The sequence below is a fragment of the Thermobia domestica genome, chromosome 12 (genome assembly GCF_964235325.1).
Source record: "Thermobia domestica chromosome 12, izTheDome1.hap1.1, whole genome shotgun sequence".
Taxonomy (NCBI): Eukaryota; Metazoa; Arthropoda; class Insecta; order Zygentoma; family Lepismatidae; genus Thermobia; species Thermobia domestica.
In genome coordinates, this window is record NC_137465.1 from 208,184,719 (window position 1) to 208,190,718 (window position 6,000).

Sequence of the window (6,000 nt, forward strand, 5' to 3'; positions counted from 1 at the left end):
GTAGCATTAAATTTGTACACTCCTAGAACCGATTGATACTTCGAAAGCGTTTTAGACTGCTACATGGTTGCTGAAGACATTTTTCTGCAGGTAGTATGTAGGTGCTTTGAAAAGCGGTATTCGTTGCGAGAGAGGTTTGCTGAGTTAGCTGGACGAGGTAGAGTCGTTTCCAAGTTTGTACAATTTTCGTGCTGTCATTTGTGAGAGATGTGTTCTGGCATTGTCGTACAGAAGAATTGGTCCCTTTTGATTGACTCATGCTGGACAAAGTTTTGATCCATTGTCAACTTTCTGGCGATATTATTTCAGTGATGTGATGGTTTTACTAAAGTTCAAAACGTTGTAGTGAATGATTGCACGTGCCGACCACCGCCGAATACTATTACTTTTTTTATTTTGTTTATGTAGCGTCGGTTTGTGGAAGTACTTTGATGCCTAATAGCTTTCCAGCCACTATGTGGAACACCATTGGATGTCGTATAGGGTCCTTTCTCATCACGTGTCACAATGCGAATTAAAAATAGATTATTAGTTTTTGCTGAGAAGAAGCACAGAGCAGATTTCATATCCCCGAAGTGTTTCGTTTTTGTTTAGATCGTGAAGGACACATTTGTAGAGGCAATTGGATTTTCCCATTTGATGTAAGTGTTGAAAAATTGTAAAATTGTCAATGTCAAGCTCTTCTCTAATCTCTAGCTTACAGACTCTAACAATTCTTTGAAGGATTATGATGACACTTTGAATGACTATAATAATACTTTGAACGACTATAATAATACATTGAATGTCTATAATAACATTTGAATGCCTATAATAATACTTTGAATGCCTATAATAATACTTTGAATGACTATAATAATATTTTGAATGCCTATAATAATACTTTGAATGCCTACACTGAAAAAAATGTAATTAAATTGCCAAACATCAATGTAAAACGATTTTCCCTTCATTTTGTAAGTCGATATACATTTCCTTAGATTAAATTACAAAATTTGCTATTTTTCACAAATTTACCAAATTTCAACGTCTTTGGTAAATTTACCTATGAAATTTTTTACAGTGTATAATAACACTTTGAATAACTATAATAATACTTTGAATGCCTATAAAATACTTTGAATGACTATAACAATATGTTGAATAACTATAACAACACTTTGAATGCCTATAATAATACTTTGAATGACTATAATAATACTTTGAATGACTATAATGACACTTTGAACGCCTATAATAATACTTTGAATGACTATAATAATACATTGAATGATTAATAATACTTTTAATGCCTATAATATTACTTTGAATGTCTATAATAATACTTTGAATTACTATAATGACACTTTGAACGCCTATAATAATTCTTCGAATGACTATAATAATACATTGAACGATTAATAATACTTTTAATGACTATAATAATACTTTGAATGTCTATAATAATACTTTGAATGCCTATAAACATACTTCGAATGACTATAACAATACTTTGAATAACTATAACAATGCTTTGAATGATTATAATAATACTTATATAATTTATTTGCTTGAGCTTGCTTCAGTAATGATCCTCAATTCCCCATCCTCAATAGCTTTAAACAGCCTTGCTCATCGTCAAGGCCATCATTTTCTGATGAAACTTTTGAACTAATGTTGAGCTGTACGCTCATTAATAGTCCCCTCGTCAAACGCTTGGTTGATATGGGTATAGCTTTACATCTCAATTTACCTTGTACAATAAAATTATTCGAACTTTCGTCCTTTTCATCATTACTTACACAGTTCAGAGCAAACAAAACATATACAGTTAGAACAAAACCAGTTATAATAATAAGTAGAGCTAATTTTGCTCTTTGAAATGGTATAAAATTCAAATATTTTTGTGCTTGCCAACAATGGACAACAATGTCAATAACGGATGGGATCAAACACAGAAAAAGTAAATTCACACATGTTTACTTTGTGATCAGTCGATATGTGTTCATTGTTGGATATTTAACAGGTAGATGCTGTTTCTGCTGGAGGTCATTTGAGAAGCTTTTATGTTTCTGTACTGCTTTTGCCGTCATGTGCTAACGTAAATTTATTTCCTTTCGTTGTGTTGTGTTGTTATTAGAGAATAAGTTTTAAGGAGTTATGGCGACCCCACAAGGATGAAGTTGGTGTGTTTTCACACGGAGAGTCTGGTACACTTTCAGCGTGCTTTTAGGCGAAGGTTTCAACACCAGACTCCTAAACACACGTCAATTTTGAAGTCGCACCATGATTTTGTGGCTCGTGACTGCATGTGTCATCAAAGGAAAGGCCATTCAGGGAGACCATCTGCCAATGAGGGAATTGTCGAACAAGTGGCCGCCGAGGTCGCGTGATTTGAAGGTCTGACTTCTTTTTGCGAGGTTACGTAAAGGATTGTGTCTATGTAGCTCCATTGACTCAAAACCTGCAAGAAGTGCAAGTTCGTATCGGTGTTGTCATGCAGTTCATTTCATCAGATATGTTGAAGCGTGTGTGGCGTGACTGGGAATATTGCCTTGATGACTGCATCGCCACTCCTGGGGGTCACATTCAATGTCTCTGAGGCATAGTAAAAAATATTTGAGGTTTCCTTTCAAATGGGAGCAATTTCATTTAAAAATAATTATCCAAAGCGATGTAATACCACTTTAAAGTATTATAGTATTTTTATGGACACCCTGTATACCGTCAACTATGTAAGGTTTTCATCTCTCCAATCTTTATAAAGATTTAACAAAAAATCTTATATTTCAGGTTAAACTGATGCTAAACATTAATACTCTAGGGTTTATATATCCTCTCATACCCCAAGTGTGAGAGGTTTTAACCTCACCAATATTTTTTTGAGATTTAACAATCAAAACATCTATTGACCTCAGAAACACTTTTAACCTAAAAATAAAAACACTAACTACAACACATATTTTCATGTATGAGATGAGAGATGTGGATATAGCCATCTGTTGATTGCATTTGAAACTAGTTTAATAAATAAATGACCAAATGGGAAGTTGTGGATTTGTGAGTTTCCACTCAACCAATAATGAAAACATGCTGTTGTACACAATCGCATTTTACGGATTAAACGCCATTTTGCTAACATAATTATGATCACATTTTTGATTGCCTCGCTGAGAATACAATTTTGATTGTTTTTATGTTTATGTCCCATTCATTCCTGGTAATAACAACAGATTGTTGTACTGCTTAATTAAGAAAGTACTAAAAACCTATATCTCAGTTTCCTGCGGATAATTATGGGTATTTTCGACAGTAATAGTATAATAACTCTACACTGTATTGTACACAGCTGGCCTCAGGACAAGAAAAGTGAAATAAATTACTTTCACAAATAAGTAGTCAAAGTTAGAATAGGGGCGCCTCTCAAATTCTATAATTAGATCGCAATGCATTATGGACGTGGTGACCACAACAGAATGATGCCTTGATTGGACAGACATTTAGTTCACAACTCATTTTTTTTAATATGCAGACCAAGAAGAAATCTTTGAGTTTTACGTCCCACGTTTATGCCAGCTAGGCTAAAGGAGACGGTGATGATGAGAAATGTATGAAATAGTGGAAAGAAGGAAGTGGGAGGGAACGGGAAAACCCCGAGAAAACCCAAGCTCATACTGTTTGTCCACCACAAAGTTCACTTGGCGCGAGCTGAGATCAAACCAAAGACCCGATGCACCAGAGGTTAACGCTCTACCACTGAGCCACCGCAGCCACACAGATCAAAAGGTTTACAGTGCGCTAGTATACATTTCAATCTTACGAAGGTTAAGTGGTTTTCGCTACTATGATTGAAGTTTAATGACTCAATAGGAGAAACAGTAGTTCAAGCACTTATTTTTCGTATGAAAATTCCTGGTTCAATTACAAGGAATGCGAGTTTGCGGTAAACAACATCATTTTCGTAGATTTTCTCGGGGTTTCTTAGTTATATTTTACATTCTCGTTCCATCAATGGTATCATAAGCATTCATTCTTATTAACCGCCGCTCGTCACCTTTAGCCCAAAAGGCATAAGTGTAAGGCATTGAATAAAATATTTCAATTAACTTAATATATGGAATATCCCAAGTAGCAAGAAAGCTTTCGGCAAGTTGGCTTTTGGTTTTCTACGCTTGCACTAGAATTGCATGCTTTCATACAATCTGCCTTTTATTGTACTTGCAAGCAATACTTTAATTCCTTCGCAGAGTGTCAGAGCATCATTGGCCGTTCATTGGCTATTGACTTGCCGCCAGCGTAAAACGCTTGCGTTAAGCTTGAATTGAACACTGAATGCAAGGTTGCCCCATGTAACGTCGTTACTAGAATCCAGCTTGTGGCATGCTTCCACGCTTTCCAATCAAGCTGGATGCAAGCTTACAGCAAATGGTTTGCAAGTTGTCTCTGCTAACAGGGATATAACAGGCTGATGTCATTTTTCCTAAAGTCATGACCTTTTCTCCTTTTACAGAGATATGGTGAACTGAAATGAACATATCCTTTAAAATTCAATTCTTTCGCTACACGTATACTACTTGCTTCTTATTTATCTTAGGCGAACAAGACGTTGGTGGATTATTCGTAATTATCCTACATCTTTAAAAGACTTTTTATCAACTCATCTGATCATTTTTTTTTTACCTATTTTGGGTTCTATAACCTAATTACAGTAGTTTTGATTTTGTTAGTTTATAATTTTTCAATACCACCATAGTTTGTACTTATTCTTCCTGCTATTTTTCTACAAGTGCAACCACATTAATACATTCTGCAATTTATTCACATTATATTGCATGATCTACAAATAAACATAAAACATAAAACCAATGTAATCTATCGCTTCGAGCCGGTACTACATGAGAAAACTTCGTAGACCATGCTCTGACAGAGGACAGGGCAAACGGGCGCAAAAAAATACTGGTCCTCGCTCGATATAAGATCGAAAAAAATCATTATGCAACCTTTTTAAAAGGGAAATACACTTAAGTTCTAAAATAAGTTTTATTTTGACTTGGTTTAGAACCTATTTGTTTTTTTTTTCAATTAACTACATTGGAAAGAACTTGAACAAAATTATCAGCAAAGTTTCACAAAACTACAAAAGATATTTATTGTCCTGTATATTTAAAAGTTGTTCATAGTGTAAATGAAGAAAGATCTTCGCATAAAGACACGAAAAAACACTAAAATACAAATATTATTAAGAACATATATATAACTGTTTTTTTAATTAATATAAAATGGACGTGTTATGCAGATCAAATTAGGTATCAAAATGGTGAATTCATTCAGAGAAAAAGATATGTGATAATTTACTTCCTAACATATGCTCATTCTACAAATTTAATTATGAACACACCAATTGACTGAGAATTAGATAACAGGGGAAATGACAAGGTATACGTCGTCTGGAGAAGCGCAGAATTTCTCGTCAAAGAATCCATTCCTAAACTTGACCAATTACCTTATTAGCCTGACTTAGCACCACGTGACTTTTGTCTGCTTCCACAGTTAAAATCAATCTTAAAAGGACAACAAATTTATAGTGATAATGTTTCACACATATCAGATGATTGAAATCTCTAGAATGATCACTGAGAAAGGCATCAAACCATTGGTGATTAAAAAAAATAACAAACACTGCCAAATTCACGCGAACACTCGGGGCCGCGGTGGCTCAGTGGTATAGCGGTCACCTCTGCTGCATGGGGTCCTTGGTTCAATCCCAGCTCGCACCAAGTGAGCTTTCTGGCTGACAAAAAGCGTGTGTATGTGTAGGTTTTCTCGGGGTTCTCCCGTTTCCTTCCTCTTTCTTCATTCTACTATTTCATTCATTTCTCATCATCACCGTCTACTTTAACCTAGATGGCATAACCGTGGGACGTAAAACTCAATGATTTCATTTCATATTTCTAGAAGGATCACTGAGAAAGCCATCAAAAGCTTAATGATGAAGAATTATGAAGCACCGTCAATTTCACG